The 18,285-nt window shown below is 52.2% G+C and overlaps 1 protein-coding gene across 6 annotated transcripts in view; it reads right to left on the bottom strand.

Annotated features, from left to right (window-relative positions):
• KIRREL3 (kirre like nephrin family adhesion molecule 3) overlaps nt 1–18,285 on the bottom strand; it is a 550,840-nt gene that overhangs the window by 53,074 nt on the left and 479,481 nt on the right. The window lies entirely within an intron of this gene.

Below are 18,285 nucleotides of genomic sequence, written 5' to 3'. Positions count from 1 at the left end.
TGTTGTGCAGATTGAATGAGTTACTGCGAGTGCCTTCAGAGCTTGGCACCGTAGTAAGAACTCTGTACATGCTAGCTCTTGATATCACTGTGTGTTCAATAAGGAACTCACATGGAAACAGAGAACAGAGTATTGTACGTGAAATAGCTTGTTTCAGTCCCTCGTTCTGCACTTGTTCCGTGCCCCCAGCCTCAGCCTTCCTGGATGTCATGGTCAGCACCTTGCCTCTTAGCAAAATGAGGAGGAGGTTAGAGGCCAAAAGGCAGCACAGAGATAGAGATGGGATGGGCAGGGGACCCTCCAGGGAGGAGGGGGCCACGGTGGTGGGGTGGGGGCAGGGGAGGCAGAGGTTGGCAGATGCCACGTCAGACAGACAAAGTCACGTGTTTCCCCCCCTCAAATTAGGAAGGGCGAGCCTTCTGTTTATTTCGAATTAAACCCTGAAAGAAGGTCTGAGCCATCTCATCAGTGAGGCGCTGTTTGCAAGGAGACGGATGATTCATTAATACTGAGCAGAAAAAGAAGCCACAGGATGTATGCAGAGCAGAGGGAGGGGAGACTGTGGTGGGGAGGGGGAGGGCAGCAGACGGCAGGCTCCACGCAAACAGAAGGGCGTATGCGTTCATGTGTGTGTGTGTGTGTGTGTGTGTGTGTGTGTGCACGCCCGTGTGCGTGCATGTCCATGGGAGCACCTCGCACTGGTGGGTGATGTGTGACCAGTGAGTGGAAGCTGGGGAGCGTGGGAAGCTTGAAGTAGCCCCTGTGGCGGCCAGAGGGAGAAGTCACCAGGGAAGGGGCGTCCCGTGAGAGCAGCCGCAGAAGGAACAGTGTGCCGTGGGGGAGCATATTGGGACCGCGGGCACAGGCAGGGGCAGGAGGGGAAGGCAAGCCGAGGGCGTGGGTGTCCTCCTTGGGCCACCTGGGATGGGGGCTGTCCTGCCAAGGAAGGGACCTGCTCCTTCCCCAGCTCGGCTCCTGTGCAGATGGCCACAGGGCAACGCGAGTGCGCTTCTCGACGTTGTTCGCAGGAAACACGGGCACGAGGCTGCCTCGTGGTGTCCATCAAAGCTCTCCAGCGAGTTCTGACCTTGACTTGATTTTGGAGATCACCTGGTCAACACGGATGGGTCTGGGGGAGAAACCTATCATGGTGGCAGGGGCTGCTGTTTACAGATTTAAATCTCACGGTGGCCTCTTGCTGTGGGCCCTCGAGTCCTTATTGTACAGATGGGGAAACTGAGGCATCGAGGCCCATGCACTTGCGGCAAGTTACACAACTCACAACTGGGGGAACCAGGAATCCGGCTCGGGCCCCTGTGAGGCCGGCGGCCCACTCCTAACCTCAGTGCTGTGTGGCTGCTTACGTACGAGAAATCGTCTCTGTGCCCTCGGTTGCTTTCACAGCTTCAAGGCAGCCATCCTGCCCCAGCAAAAGGCTGGTGGGACTCAGGTCCCATAAATAGAAAGCAGAACCGATATGGCTGGTTGTGCTACGGGTTCCCATCTGGCAAGTCAGCCTCCTCAAGTTGCTGTGTGGCTTTCGCTAGGGAGGGAAATGCAGCCAGGAGGAAACCTTCTCTACCCATACCAGGAGCCTCAGAAGGAATTACAGACATAGAGGGGCGCAGGAGAAAGGGTCACCTCATTAAGGGATTTACAAAACCAACAGAAGAAATTCCAATAATTGGCTTTCAAAACGAGGGCTTCGGAAGGCTGCTTTTGCATTATGAAAATGTGCCTATGTTCCCTGTCACCGTTGGCTGGAGCAGCAAGGGGGAGGCGGCGGGGGGAGGGAGGGGGTGGGAAGAGGAGAGGCGAAGTGACAGGGACAGAGAAGTCCAGGGAGGGGGACAAATAGGGAAAGACAGGCAAAGAGCAAAAGAGACAGAGTGGAGACGTGCAAGCCACCTGCTCAGGAAGGAGATAAATGTGAGGAGAGAAAATACACTGTCCCTTGCAACAGAGAACCGTGAAACCAGACGGCCGCGTGCCAAGTCAGGAGAAAAGCGAAGTGCTTTCTCCAGGCCTCTTGCCACAGAAATTCATTTCAGGGAATCCCAGAAAACCACTAAGTGTACCTTTCAACTTTATGCAAATTTACCAAATCCACGATGTGCCAGAATACTCAAGGAAAAAGTCAAAGTCTTTTTCTGATCTGAGCCTGTTTTTGAAAAGGTACGTGCCTCTAAATCTGAAAAAGGGCCACGCTTCTGGAATTCATTATATATAAAAAAAAGCGTCTTAATGCTCATCTGTAGTTTAGCATCATAGATATTTTTGAAATCTCCTATCTTTCTCATTTTTCACGGAGAAGAGACCACACTTCTCCTCAGGAGCTAGAGAGTGCTGGCATTTCATATTCTGTACAGAGGGTACATTTTACGGGTGACTGTGCCCTCATCACACTTGATGCCAGTGGAAGGCATCTAGAGTCTGTTGCCTCTTCGCAATTCCGGGGCATCCCTGGGAGAAATCCGGTTACGTCCAGCCTGTGGAGGGCTCGGGTGGGATTGTTGCCGGTTGGGCTCCTGCAAGCCGACTCTGAGATAGAGAGCTGCAGAAGCCTAGTGTGGAGGCCTCTCCGGACCACCCCGACAGGAACAAAGAAAGCAGGATTGGACAGGGCGGCCACCTGAACTCTGATGGCAGCACCATGACGGTCTGAGCAGATCCTACAGGAGCTGTGAATCTGGGACGGACCTTAGGGTCATCCCACTCCGGGGCACGGGGCTGGCCTTCTACTCTGTGGGGGCCTGTCATTGGAAGGGGGCTTCCTCCCTTTAGCCACAGGTAGTCCCCAGAGAGGGACTCAGCAGATGTGGCCATCTCTGACACACTGGCAGCTAGGGAATGAGTCTGTCTGTCCTCCTGTCCTGAAGAGGGAAGAGGAATCTTGCTGGTACGTCATGGCATCCAGTGCAGGGGTGGGACCCATAAGAGGTGGGGGGTAAGGCCTCTTCTCTGAGTGTCCCCTTTTTCTCATCACTGTTGAGGTGGGGGTGGGGTGGTGTTGGCACCAGAGTGCTCTGTATCAGAAGACGTCCCCTCAGGGGCAGAGCTTGGGTAGTTGGCAAGGAGGAGATGATGATCCCTACTGTGGGGTGTGGTCCTGCCACTAGGGTGGGGAAGGACTTCCCATCTGACTCTGGTTATCCCCACAGCTAGTGTTTGGGGCCACCCGGCCCTTGCATCTAAAGCCCCAGGGGAGCAATGTATGTGGGGTAAGGAAAGAGCAGCCTTCGCTCTCAGAGCTGGGAACTGTGTTACACGGTGACCTTGGACAAGTTTCTAAACCTTCCCGAGCTTCAGTTTCCTCATCTGTAAAGTGGAGCTAAACGGGCCTCGCACGGCGCAGGACCAAATGAGGGAATGTAGGAACCGTGTGGGGATGTAGCAGGCGTTCGGCGGTGGTGGTGGGGGGGGGTAGCCGTGAGCCAGGTCTGCGCTAAGGTGACCCGTGCCTTCCCACGGGTCAAGGCAGGGTGTCAAGAAAGCTCAATCAAATGTATAGTTTGCAAATGCGTTCTCCCATCCTACAGGTGGCCTTTTCGTGGTGTTGATGGTTTCCTTTGCTGTGAAGGAGTGTTTTAGTTTGATGTGGCCCCCACTTGTGGAATTTTGCTCTTGTGCCTTGTGCTTTTGGTATTATATCCAGGAAATCGCCGCCAAGGCCATGCTGAGGATGGCTCCGTGTGTTTTCTTCTAGGAGTTTTAGGAAAAGTTTCAAGTCTTGTGTTTCAGTATTTGGTCCACTTTGAGTTCATTTTTGTGAGTTGGTGTAAATGCGGGTCCAATTTCATTTTCCTGCCCGTGTGTATCCATTCTTCCCAGCACCATTTACGGAAGAGAATGTCCTTTCGTACATTCTCTTCCAAGAGGTTCCTTGGCTCCCCATAAAGTGTTAGTTGACCATATAGGCGTGGGTTTATTTCTGGGCGCTCTATTCTGTTCCACTGATCTGGGTGTCTGTTTTGATAGCAGGACTATACTGTTTTGATTACTATAGCTCTGGAGGATAATTTGAAATCAAGAAGTGTGATGTCTCCGGCTTTCTTCTTCTTTCTCAGGATGGCTTTGGCTATCCGGGGTCTTTTATGGTTCCATGTAAATATTAGGATTTTCCTTCCTTCTTACGGCTGAGCAATATTCCATTGTATGTACAGACCACCTTTTCTTTATCCATTCATCCTTTGGCAGACAGGTTGTTTCCATATCTTGGTTATGGTGAATAATGCTGCAATGAACAGGAGAGTGAAGATATCTCTGCGAGATCCCGATTTCAATTCCTTTGGATATATACCCAGAAGTGGAATGACAGGATCATACGGCAGTTCTGTTTTTAATTTTTTGAGGGACCTCCATACAGTTTTCCACAGTGGCTGCACCAATTTACATTCCCCAAAGTAGTGCCGGAGGGTTCCTTTCTCCACATCCTCCCTAGTACTTGTCATCTCTTGTCTTTGGGATGGCAGCCATTCTAATTGGTAGGAGATGATAGCTCATGATGGTCTTGATTTGCATTTCTCTTGATGATTAGTGATGTTGAGCACCTTTTCATATGCCCATTGGCCACTCGTATGTCTGTCTTCTTTAGAAAGCTGTCTATTCAGGTCTTCTGCCCATTTAAAAATTGTGGGTTTTTTTTTCCTATTGAGTTGTATGAATTCCTCATATGTTTTGGATGTGGAGAAAGAAGGTATATATAACGGAATACTATTCAGCCACGAGAAGGAAGGAGATCCTGCCATTTTTGACAGGATGAAACTGGAGGGTATAATGCTATAGTGAAATAAGTCAGACAAAGAAAGACAAATACCATATGATCTCACTTATATGTGAAATCGACAACAACCTAACTCAGAGAAACAGACAGTAGAGCAACTGTTACCAGGCATTAGGGGGGGTGGGAAATGGGAGCGATATTGGTCAAAGGGTATGAACTTCCACTTATTTTTTTATTAAAATTTTTTTAAGTTTATTTTTGAGACACAGAGAGAGTGAATGGGGGAGGGGCAGAGAGAGAGGGAGACACAGAATCCCAGCAGGCTCTGCACCGCCAGCATGGAACGTGACGTGGGGCTCGAACTCACAAACCGCAAGATCATGACCCAAACCGAAACCAAGGGTCCGAGGCTTAACCGAGTCATCCATGTGCCCCTGAACTTCCAGTTATTAACAAGTTCTGGGGATCTCATGTACAGCATGGGGATTATGACTAATACTACTTTATTATATATTTGAATGTTGCTGAGAGAAAAGATCTTATATATTCTCACCACAAAAAGGAAAAGGTAATTATGTGATTGGACGGAGGTGTTAGCTAATGTAATGGTAGTATCATTTCATAATAATGCTTAATGCGTCAAACTAACATTGTATACCTTAAACTTACACAGTATTATGTCAATTATAGCTCAATAAAGCTGGGGGAAAAAAGCTCAAGTCAGACGCTAATGTGCAATGTAGGAGAAACAACACAGAAAGAGCGCCAGTGTCTCATGCTGACAGCAGCCATGAATGATCTTATCAGATCTGCCCAAGAGTGCCATACGGGACAGGTTAAGTTGTGACAGGTGCAGAACTGGGGGGGGGGGGGGGGGGAGTGGCCCGGACTGGAGAAGGATGCTCCTCGGATTTTTCTCGTCTTTTTACTAACTTCCCACTTAACAATACAGATGGTGACGACGCTCCTGGGGGTGAGCCACTGTGCCAGGTTCTCCCCCCACAATTAATCCACTGTGTAGTCACCCTCCTGTCTCCAGAGGCCGCTCTGTCTGCCTGGAATGCCTGTCCCTTCCTTTCTGACTTGTGGACGCCTATGTGACCTTCAGGTTCTGCTGAAACGCCACCTCCGGACTCCGCTGGACTATGACTGAACATCTGTAGGGCAGGGGCCAGTTTTGTCTCTGTGGGTCCCGCTGTCCAGCACAGTACCTCTGCCAGAGCTGTGGGGCTGAGCTCAGGGCGAGACTCCGCTTCAGTCCTGCAGAGTTTGTGGGTGGCTGGGTGGAGGTGCCTAGCTGGGGGTCACTTCTTGAGGGAAGCAGCCCTGTCATGTTCCTCCTTGTCTCTCCTGTCCCGGCTGAGAGCTTGCCTAGAGCTGGTGCTCAACAGATGAGCACTGAATAAATGAGAGAAGAGTAAAAAGAAATGCCTGTGTGAAGGGGGCTACGGACAGGAAAAACTAGGCTTCCAGATGGGGATACTTTGAGAGGGGGTAGATCTAGAAAACACTAATAAACACCGAGACATATTGAGTACCTACTATGTTCCAGAAGGGCCCATATGGTCCTACTGGCATTCCATGTTGGGGAGATACTGGGATTTGGGGCTTTATAAGGACATTGTTTGGAGATAGTTATAGGCTTTTGTTTTTTAATTTTTTTTTATGTTTATTTTTGAAGGAGAGAGAGACAGAGCATGAGAGGGGGAGGGGCAAAGAGAGAGGGAGACACAGAATCCGAAGCAGGCTCCAGGCTCTGAACCATCAGCACAGAGCCCGATGCGGGGCTAGAACCCACGAACTGTGAGATCATGACCTGGGTTGAAGTCGGATGCTCAACCAACTGAGCCACCCAGGCGCCCCTAGAGACATTTGAATCACTGACTTTGGGACCCAGGACAGCTGGTGTCTCTTGGCTTTCCTGAGCCTTCGGACCAGTCTTTTACCCTCTGTATTCCCCACTGTCCATCTGCCACCACCCCTTTCTCCGGGACCCATTGGCTAGGCTGGTGACACTTGGATTCTTAATCACCTCCCTTCCCTTCTCTCCTCCAAGGCTTCCCTTTCCCTTTGATTAGCACTTGACTCACTGTAGAAAGTTGTCTCTGCACAGTGGATGCTCTACATAAAGAGACAGGGCAGCGCTGAGTTGCTGTGAGTGTCCTGGGATCAGCCCAAGTCAGAAAATATGGGTCTCAGCTCACATCTGTATCACTGTCATGGTGATACATGGTAGTCTGGGGGTGTCAGAGCTGTATGTATTGGTCCAAATGCAAATGGGTCATTCAGGAGGAGTCCATTAGCTGCTCTGAGGAGTGGATGGGGTGAGCTCTTCATTGCTCGTTTGAGGTGAAATGTATTGGATGTGTCTTCAAGCCAGTCAGCTCCCCGTGATGGGCACTAATGTTGGTGGCCAGAGGCACGGATTATCCAAATCTGGTCTGTAATTGAAAATATCATTTGCATTTGACTTTGGAATGCACTGTGTGAGAGCATGTGTGCGCTGGGGCGGGGGGAGGGGAGGAAAGGCAGCTGTACTTTCTAGTATGTTTATTTCAGACTCCCGTTAGGGTTAATTTGCATTTACTGGACACGATCACTGGGAGAGGGCGGCAGAGTTTACTCTGCATGAGGCATTCCTCAGCCTGCACTCGTTCACACGGCAGGCCACCGGGTCCCACAGGTACTCAGAATTCCTGAGGACTAACATGCTGTCTCCGTGAGCATGCCATCAGGCCAGGGACGCAGTGCTGTGTTTTGAGGCAGATCTGGGGCTGCTTTGTGGCCTCCCCTGTTACTAGCTGTGTGGCCTTGGGGCACTTAATTAGTTCTCCGAGCCTGTGTCTCCATCATAAAACAGAAGAGGTAATACTACCTACTCTGAATGGTCGGTGGGCTGGTTCTATGAAGTGGAATTCTATGAGCCCTTTCTTCTCTCTTCTCCAACCTCATCTCCCAAAGAATGGTTCTGCCTCCTCCATCCCCTGCCGGATGGTAGTCTGGGGGTCCGAGAGGCCAAGCAAAGTCCGGAACAGTCCTCGTGGCCAGGCAGGGAGACCTCTGGAGTCAGAGGGTGGGCAGAGATGGTCATTTGCTCTTAGGGAAGCAGGGGGTCATTCACAGCCCCCCTTCCCAGGGAGGGGTTTTAGAGAGAAGGAGGGGATGGTCTTTCCTTGCAGAACGGGGATGGGGCTCTGTCTGGATTTTGTGTCCACTCTGTGGTGAAAAGGAGGCCGAAGTGCAGAGAAAGGAGGGCTTCAGATCATCGTGAAGCTGGAGTCCCAAAGATGAGACTTGAGTCTCAGGAACACTGCCTTCTAGCTGCATTTACCTGGGCAAGTCTCATCTCTCCAGTCCTCAGTGTTCACAACTGTAAAGTGGGCACAACGGCAAATATTGTCAGAGGGTCCTGAAGGCCAAGAGAAGATGAGCGAACTTGTGAACACAGAACTCGGTGCAGACTTCCAGAACTATGGCCAGGGCTGAGGAAGGGGTACTGCTGTGGAACTGCTTACATGTGGGTGAGGGGGGCACTTTTTCACTTCTCCCATTGCTCTGTGGGGGAAAAGAAAGCCCTCTCTTCCTGAGAGGCTGGCTGAGAACGAACCCAAGGCCACAGGAGTCTGGCTCAAGGCTGCCACATGGTTTCCTGCTCTGCTCGGGGCTCAGCTGTTTGGCTCCTGTGTTTGCCTCTCCAGTCAAGGTCTGCGGCAGGTAAGGAGGCCGTATCAGGAGCACCTGCTTACATCCATCCCCGGAGCAAAGACCCAGGTGTGTGAGCATGGGCCGCACGGAGACGGTCAGGGCGGAAGGCCCTCAGAGCCGTTCTGATCCCATACACTTCCCTTATTTGACGGAGGAGAGAGCTGGCCCGGAGACGGTGGGTGACGTGCCCCAGGGGAAACAGCAAGTTATCACCTCTCTGGTGATACAGAGGTGCAGCACAGATTTGTTTTTTCAGAAAGGATGATTTCAGAATCCAGACTTTAGTTTCTTGTCTTCAATGAGCCAGCCTGCCTTGCTTGCCTGTTTCCTCAGGACTTATACAGTACAAGGATAATTTACAGATGGAGATCCAGCAGCAGAGGGCACTGATACGTGGAGAAGGGTCAGTAGACAGTCTCCTTCTGCGCTGAAAGGGGAAGATGGGCTCAAGTTGCAGCACGAGGGATGGAGGTTAGATGTCAGGAAGAACTGTCGTTAGAGACGCAGCTAGGGGAGAGATGTCCTGTCTCTTTTTTCCAAAGTCCCCTGGCCCCCAGGTCAGAGATGAGTTGAGTGCGATGTACAGACATGACCCTGGGGCAGGAGGTGACCCTGAGGCAGGGGGATGGACCTGATGGCTTCTCAAAGCCCATCTCAACTCATGTCCACTTACACCCTTGCTCATTAGCTTTCCTGCAGTTTCTTCCGTGCTCCCAATTAGCCTCTGTCTATCCAATTCTCTGAGAGGTGTTTCTACTTGCAGGGGAGGGGAGAAGAGTGCAGGGGCCGGGGCGCAGGGGAGGGCGAGCCTACTGACTTCCCGTCAGACAACATGCCTCTGCTCCTAGCCGGCTCCTGCTGTTGGAGGGAAACAATCACTGTGCAATTTTTACAGCTTCCGACCAAACTTTGATCATTTAACTCTGAAAGGGCCTTTTCTTGCGAATGGTTCATGCCTCGACAGTCATTAATGGTGAAATACCAAGATGCCGAAGTGGGGCTCGGCGGTAGGCTATGCAGGGGAAGATTTTGTCTTCTTAGCTGCTCTGAACCCCCAGCTCCTCCCTGCCTTTCTGATGCTCGGGAGAGAGATGTCAAGGTGCAGCCCCAGAGCCCTGGCTGGGAGCCAGCGGCCATAGGACTAGAGACCTCCTGGCAGGACAAAGAGGCTGGTCTTCCAGAAAGGATGGACCACGGAGTGAGGGTGGAGGAACTAAGTTCGACAAGAGGCAGAATTTTCTGAAGCTGCACTCAGTGACCAAGAAGGCCGTAGAATAGCCTCGGGTACTTGGGTCACCAGCAATGGGCGGTCATTCACATCCAAGGTTGTAGAGCCTCCTTGTGGGTTGTTTACCTATGACCCAGTGAGGCGGGGGAGGGGGGTGTGAGTAGCCCTCCTCGACTGAGGAGCAAAACGCCCATCGGTGATCAGATTGCCGCCCAACACCACACAGCGGGATTTGAGCTGGAACCTGAACTTCAGGTCAGTGGTTTCCCCGCAGCACCTGACTCTACCACCTGTATCTTGCGCTCACCATCCCCAGCTGGCCCACCATGTGGCGCTCAGTCGCTGACCCAGAGCTGGCTTATTCCTCCTGCTCCTCCCTCCAGCCCTGGGTCCCGGGACCCTTTCCCGGTGCAGGCTGGGGGCAGGCGGTCCAGCACTCTGCTCCAACTCAGGGCCGGGTACAAAATGTAAGGACGTGCCCCTCCAAACCTCAGTCATGGAGAGAAATAATACTTGAATAAAAATTTAAGGGGCGTGCCTGGGTGGCTCAGTCGGTTAAGCGTCCGACTTCGGCTCAGGTCATGATCTCTCGGTGTGTGAGTTCGAGCCCCGTGGCGGGCTCTGTGCTGACAGCTCAGAGCCTGGAGCCTGCTTTGGATTCTATGTCTCCCTCTCTCTCTGCCCTTCCCCTGCTCACAGTCTGTCTCTTTCAAAAAATAAACATAAAAAAAAGAAAAAGGTAAATCACAACTAATGCAAAAACATCCGTGGTGAACAACATATCACAATTTTAAATAAAGAAATGATTAATTAAGCTGAAATCCACTTAAAATGATTTAAGGTGATCACTCGGTTGAGAGAAATGATCAAATGTGGCAATTCTCTCAACGAAAATGAGGTAAGCAAAGAGAAGGAGATGATATTATTACTTGTTTGCTCCCATCAAAGCCAGGAAAGTAGAATGACCGTAAACTGTCTTTGTTGTAAATAAAGTATTTAAGGCTGAAAATAATACTGTGTGTTTTAGGAAGCCTACTCCTAAATGTTTCAATAGTTTTTCAAGTACTTTAACGTTCTAAAAAGAAAGTTAACCGCTAAAAAATTACGTAAAATCATGGGTACAGGGGTACACGTTTTCCCTCTTGCCTCAGGCTCCAGGATGGTTTGGCTTGGTGTTGTTACTAATCCTGTCTCTAGCTAATATTTTGACATTTTTTCAGAAATTAATGATTTTTTGCATTAATTCTGATTTTGAAAAATTCTGCATTAAAATATCACGTGGCTTCCCTGAGCTTCTTGATGTCTCTCAAATTTTGTGCCTCACCCCAACCTTGGTCCCGCTTCAACTACTTCCCCAGGGAGGGGAGCGGCCTGCTTCCCTGTCCCTGGCAGGGACAAAATGCAGGCCGACGCCTCAGGCTCTTGGGACCCACCAGGGGCATGTTCAGGCCCAGAAACGTCCCAGGGGACGTGAGCACTGGGGTGGGAGCAGGCTGCCAAGGGAAGATGGATGGGCTCCCGAGGCTCTACGGATAGAGAGGGGCAGCCATTCCTGAGGCCATCCATCAAGTTCTCAGTGCGCTGACACACCTTAATCGGGCCAGGAGGAACCTGGGCCTCAGAGACGGGGAGGCAGGGAGAGGTCAGAGGCACCTGCAGGCTTTGAGCTAGTGCCTGATGGGGTAAGGCTCAGCCAGGGTGGCCAGGCTGTGCACTGACCAATTCCGGGGAGTGCCATACACTTTGCCGGTCCGCCTTAGCTCCTGTCTTCCAGGTAGGACCCAGCTCTGCTGCTCAAACCCTGGGCTGGGCCGGGCTGGGAGCTGTGGGCTGTGGGCTGTGGGCTGGGAGGGGACTACAGGAAGGCAGTGGGGGAACGGAAGCAGATAGAGGGGGACGGCTCAGTGGTGGGCCTACAAACTTGTTCTTTTTTGTCTTCTCAGTGGCTTCCCCCTGTCTGCAGAATGGAGTCTGAACCCTCAGCTTGACTTCAAGGCCCTCTGTGACCTGGTGCCAGCCTCCCTTGCCCTCTGACCTATCAAAGTTTCTCCATATGAACCCCCCACGTCTCCCCACCTCCAGGGCCCTCCACCTTTCCTGGATGACCCAAGTGGTTCATCCTCCAGATCCAAATTCTGCTTCCCCCCCAAAGCCTTCCCTGACTGTCCACATCTGTCCCTGTCCCACTTACTCTTTCTGGCCAAGTTTCCATATGGAACCGTCTCGTATGTTTTTAAGTCAGCTCCCCAGGCAGACCCGATTCTCTGAGAGCCTGCATGACTGCTTATACCTGGGTTTCCTCCTCGGAGCCTGGTGCCATGCTGGCCGCAGTGCCTTAGGGATGAGGTGACCCTGTGTGTGCCCTCAGACCTCTGGCTCTCCAAGTTGAGTGGAGGGTGGGAGGCGGGGTGGCTGCCTGAGGAAGGGGCCCCGTTAGTGTCACAGTCAGGACCATGGACAGGAGGGAAGCTCAGAGATCACATCTGGTCCCTCTTGGGTGCCCTCTGCTCAGGACACAGGGGTTCCAGTCCTGATATCTCAAAAGCTCGGGCCAGATGCTTCGATGTGCCCTTGACTTTGTTCTGCCTCTCACACCCCTATTGTTGTGGCTCGACCATGTGAAGATGGGGAGATCTCATCTCTTTCCACACCTGTGCTGCTGCTACCCCAGGCAGGTCACCATGACCTAACTTGGCAGTGGCTTCCTAACTGGTTTCTGCAATCATACTTGTCCTGCCTCTCCCACACCCCCCGGGGAAATCATTTTCACAATATGTCTCTCCTCTGCTCAAAGCTTCTGGGGCTTCCCTATCTCAGAGTAAAATCTGAGTTACTGTGGGCTACAAGATCCTATAAGATCTGGCCCGTTGTTCCCTCTAACCTAATTTCCATCAGTCTCTCCTTTATGTACTCTGTGTCAGCCACACAGATCTCTTTGCTGTTTCTGGAAAATGACAAGAACACTCCTGCCCCAGGGCCTTTGCATGTGCTATGCTCCCTGTCTGGACTGTTCTTTCTCTAAACGTTTGCTTGGTGCGTTCTCTTCCTCTCCTCTTTAGTTATATGTTACTTACTCAAAGACGACTTCCTTGGTTATCTAGATAAAACAGTACCTCTGCACCACCCCTCTCCCTCTCCCCCTCCTCACCCTACTTTGTGTCGCTTTATGGCACTCACGACATGATACAACTGTTTATCGTCTGTCTCCCTCCAATGGTAGAAGCTCTGTGAGAGCAGTAACTTTTCCTGTTTTGTTCACTGTTGTGTCCTTGGTGCCTAGAATAGCGAGAGCACACAGTAAGTGCTTAATATGAGGTGCTTAATATGAATGGCTACTGACTGCAAAATGGGGGCCAGAGTTCTCCCATCTGCATGTGGGTGGATGGATTACATTCTAGCTCTCATGCTCCGGTTGAAGGCCCCCTCTGCACCCCCTGGTCCCGACTTTGTGTGAGCTGAGCACTTTTCACTTTTCCAATAGCTTTCACATACAGGATCTTATTTCACCTCCTTGGCGACCCCTGGAGGCTCACAGTGGTGAAGTGAGAAGCTCGAGGTCACCTGTGAGTTAAGGGTAGCGCCCCGGGCAGAGCTCAGGCCCCTGGAGCCCAGCCTTATCATCCCCCTTTTTCCAGGGTGGCCCTGTGGCCTGATCCATGGGTGCCCTTATGGGGCCCGTGCCCAGGCCAGCTCCTCGGGACGCTGCTGAGCAAATCCCTCGTCTCTCCCTTCTGGGCCCAGCTCCAGTTATGAGTCACTGCTTACTCACTGCTCTGGCTTGTTTTACGATGAAGGGTGATTATAATAAAGGCCATTAATCACAGGGAATGATGGCTCACACTTGGGAGTTCTCCAGCCTGGTTTTGCTAAAGAGCTCGGGATGCTCGCACTCATTTCCAACAGCCTTTCTGAAGAGCGGGGACAGCCAGGGATGCGCATTCCTATTTTACAGTTAGGGAAATGGGCACTCAGAAAGGTGCAATCACCTGCCGTGGGGCTCAGGTTAGGTCCGGGGAGGGGCTGGAGCCATAGTGTGTCAGTCAACCAGCATTCCAAACATCCCACCCCACCGGACAAAACCCTGACTGTAGTGTTTGGCGATTTCTACGCGCGACCACTCCCCTGATGGCCACCTACTAGCTACCAATATGCCACCTACTGGGAAGAGAATACACCATTGGCTCTTACGCACAGTACCAGCCGCCTCCAGCTCACCCCTGGGCCTGTGTGATGGCTCCTAACTTCCCTTCAGAACCTCACAGTCTGTAAACACTTGGACATACAGCACTCACCTGATTTTTGTAACAGCCTACTTATTTATTTATTTATGTATTTATTTACTTATTTATTTATATATATTTTAAAGTTTATTTATTTTGAGAGAGAGAGAGAGAGAGAGAGAATGAGAAGGGGAGGGAGACAGGGAGAGAGACAGAATCCCAAGCAGACCCCACGCTGCCAATGCAGAGCCTGACGCAGGGCTTGAACCTACGAATTGTTAGGGTTACGACCTGAGCTGAAACCAAGAGTCGGATGTTAACTGGCTGAGCCATCCAGGCACCCCAACAGCCCTTTTAGATGGGCAGTTATTATGTCCTTTTATCAGACGAGGCTGAAAGATGAACTGCTTTGTTGGAGGTGGGAGGGGAGGGCTCTGCTCTCTTGCTGCAGATGCAGCCAGGACAGGGGAGGAGCAAGGGGCACCAAGTCTGGGTGGACCTCCAGGCGCTCCTCCATCAATCAGAGCAGGCCTCGGGCCCCCCAACGCACTGGACGGCTGCTGCTGAAGGTAAAGCTGCCTGACCTTGCAGGTGACCTTGGCGGTCATGCATTTATTCCATGGACCTTACTGAGGGCTGCTATCTGTTGGGCCTGTGCTAGGCGCTGGGTGCAGACAGCAAGGACACCCAGGCCCTGACCACAGGGGACACAGAGCCTAGTCCGGGAAGGGACCTACCCAAGGCAGGACTGTGTGTTAAGTGCTGATACGGGGAGATGCAGGTACATGGGAACCTAGAAGGGATCTTAACCCGACTGGGGAGCTCAGGGAAGGCTCGGGCCTGAAGGGCCTCTGTAGCATGCAGGGTGGGGGCGTCGAGGGAGAGGAGTCTAATGCAGAGGGAGGTGAGAGACAGTCATGTGAGCAAAGCCTTGGGGGAAAATGACGGAGGAGGGGGCGCGCAGTGGGGAGAAGCTGAGGCCAGAGGGAGTTAGGCCTTAAGTCAGACGCTTCACACCCTGGGCCTCTGGTTCTGCATCGGTGGGTCCCCAGTGCCTTTCCAGCTCTGACCCTCCACGACCCGATATTCTGAGAGTGCTCGGTCTCTAGGAGTTTGCTGGAATCTGCGAATGTGGAGTGCCACGAGGCAGGTGCCAGCCTGGCCAGAGTCAGTCAAAGCCACATTTGGATTCAGGATTCTGGCAAACCGACCTCCCGTTTGCTGGTCTTAAATCCCCGGCTCTCCAGAGCTCAGTGGAGGCAGGAAAGACAGCCATTGCCCTTGCCCCGCCTTCCCGTCCCCGGACACAGAACAAGTCCACACAGGGTGGGGGTGGGCTGGGGTCAGCAAGTGCCACACGTGGATTCTGGCCATAAGACACCAGGGCTGGTGGGAGCCAGCAGGGGAGGCCGTGTGTCAGGGGGAGAGGAAGACCGGGGCTCCCACATGCAGATGGCTAACAAAGGGGCAGATGGGCGGAGGCCTCACTCTACTGGGGTGCCCCAGGGGGCAACAGAGCACTTCTGGTGCATTTGCCAGTGGGGGCTAGACACTCAGTTTGGAGCCCTAAGAGGCCATGTGAGAAGTTCGCTGCCCTGCAGCCACCATGCTGAGACACCGTGAGAAGAGACCATGCACAGATGGAGACAGATGCCCGGGGAGCTCCACACTCCAGTCCAGGCTTCAGGTGCACGAGGAAAGGAGACTTTGACATGACCCTAGCCCCTCCTACGTCTGATTGCAACGAGACACCCTGAGCCGGAACCATCCTGCTGGGCTGGTTTTAACTCCTTGACCTGCACAGACTGTGAGAGCTAATAAACGATCACTGTTGTTTAAAGCCCTTGGGTGTGGGGTGATTTGTCACACGGCAATAGACAACCAGAACCGATTTTTGCAGAAATGGACAGCCAATCTCAAAGGTACCTGTGCTCAGAACATTGTGAGGCACTGTGCTGTTTGTAACAGGCTTTCCTATACATATTCATCTTTCTTTTCATAATAGCCATGAACACTGGCAAGGCAGGTATTCTTAATTCTTGTAGAAGAAGAAATGGAGGGTCAGAGAGGCTAAGTGATTTGGACAAGGTCACACAGTACTAGGGCTTAAGAATGTGGTTATGAGTCCGGTGCCTTCTCTACCACACCATGGCTCCTTGCCAACGCACTTCTCAACTACATGAGAATCCAGGTCTTGGATTCTCCAGTGCAGAGTGAAGGGTGGGTATGATGGACGCAACAGGAAAGAAGGCCTCGAGGGAGGTAGGGTGGCGTGGAGATTCCCAGAAAAGGAGGTTAAGCCCACGGTAGATTGCCAAGCACTGAGGGCTAGCCCTGGCTTGCTTTCTCACGAGATCAGAACTCTGAACAGAAGCCCCCAGAAAGGCTGGGTGGGGGGCAGAGATGAAGACTGGGTGCCGGGTGTGCTGGCCAGGGAGCCAGGCCTTGGAAAGCAGGGCTTGGCCCACTGGGACAGACACAGATCCTACATCCCAGAAACTTCTCTCTGGACCCCCAGGAGCTGGGGCCACCTCCCCCCCCCACCCCTCCTAGTTCACCCAGAACTGCTTCTTGGAGGCCCAGGAGGATGGGAGGGACTTGCTGGGGAGAAACCAAGCGGTGCAGGGAGGGGGAACCTACTCTTGAAGCAGGGGTAAGGGCAGAGGAAAATGTACTCCTGGATCCCTCTGAGAGTCCCTTCAGATAGCAGGTCAAGTACTTTGCCAGAGCTGGTGCATAAATTAGCATGCTTATATAGTGGAGTATACTCTGCATGTGCCCGGGCCTAAGGGCCTATTTGGTGGTTGTGTCTGCTCGTGCATGTGCATTTGCATGCATGTGTGTGTGTGTGTGTGCGTGTCCTGTCTTCACCAAAACAACGGAGAAGGGCCGTTGCCTGTGTGCCCAGCATCTCTGCTGTCTCTCGCCAGTACGTAGCACGTCAAGGGTGTTTCAAACAAATCATTCGGGTCTCCCCAGTGCCCGAGCCTGCAGGCACTAGACCGATCCGTAATGGCGCACTGCATGTGTCCCAAGCTTGCCTCTGTTCGTCAGAATCAGCTCGGGTTGCCTAGGGCACTCTTTATGGATAAAGATGCTCCAGGCCAGAGAAGGAAGGTGTCTTGCCCCACGTTGCACAACTGGCTCTCAAGTCTCCTCTCTCCGAGGTGATCCATTCAGATGGAGAAGTTATCCACTTGTTTGCCCGATAAGGAAACCATGCTGAGGGCACCCGCGTGAGTGCCCAGGGAAGGGTGGCCGCATCTTGGCTGGCATCTCTTCCCCACGTGGGGCCTGCTGCTCTTGGGGGCGGGGAAGCTCCTGTACTGGTGCTGGATGGAGGTTTAGTGCGGTTCCTCCTTCAGTTGCCAGTGCTTTCTCTGAGTCAAGCCTGAGGCTGAGCCCAGAGATTCCCAGATGACTAAGCCATGGTCTCTGGCTTCCAGAACCCCTGTTGTGCGCATAGCCCTTCCCAGTCCCCTGCGGGTAACTGGGGCAGGTGTCTGGCTCAGAGGCAAGTGTCTTCCCATTTTATAGACGAGGAAGCTGAGGCTCAGAGAGTTCAAGCGACTTTCCCAGAGTCTGTTAATCAGATCCACTGCCTCACTCCGGGCTGGATTGGGCTGGTGAGCGGCAGGGGGCAAGAGGTGGGGTGGGCCATGAAAACCCCCAGAAGCCCAAGAGGCACAAAGGGGGGGTTCAGCTTCTTCCCCCAAATGATGTCATCAGCTGAGACACAAAGGAGATAGTTGAGGGAAAAAACGCACATTTCTACACTCTGAGTTTCCCCCTCATTAATTTTAATCTAATTTGATCACAACATTCCTCGGTAAACAGCAGCCTCCTTTAATAAGCCAGGCTCTTCCCCCCCGACCCTGCAATTGTGTTCCTAATCAGCCAATGTATCAGGAAAGACTCACTGCTAATTGTCGCCAGGCCTTGTGCTATCCTGTGTGTCAGGTAAGGGATGGCAGCGAGAGATAATTATAATCAGATCTAATTAGTAATTATAACAGATCCCAACTAGAAATTGTTTTCAGTTAAATATTCCCAGAGAGGTGCTAATAGTCTCCGGGGCATGCTGACTGCCACAGACACAGGGGGAAGGGGCTCGTGGGGGCGCAGGCGACCTCGCACCCGTGATTTTCAACCTCTAACCTTCTAGCGAGTACAGGAGACTCTGAGAGATTGCATGGCTCATAGGTGAGTCTATGGGGGCGGAGCTGGGCCAGCACTCGGGTCCCCTGGCTCATGTGACCAGCACTTTCCCCCGTGCTCTGGGGTTGAGGTACTCCATAGAGCCGCCCACAGTGGGCCTTCAGCAAATACCAATCATTAAATGGCTTGGGATCCCGAGGTATGGAAACTTCTGATTATTAGAGAAACTGTGCATTGCTTAGGCATCATGG

Source organism: Acinonyx jubatus, chromosome D1, assembly GCF_027475565.1.
Source record: "Acinonyx jubatus isolate Ajub_Pintada_27869175 chromosome D1, VMU_Ajub_asm_v1.0, whole genome shotgun sequence".
Taxonomy (NCBI): domain Eukaryota; kingdom Metazoa; phylum Chordata; class Mammalia; order Carnivora; family Felidae; genus Acinonyx; species Acinonyx jubatus.
This window is presented reverse-complemented; position numbering and strand designations above follow the sequence as displayed.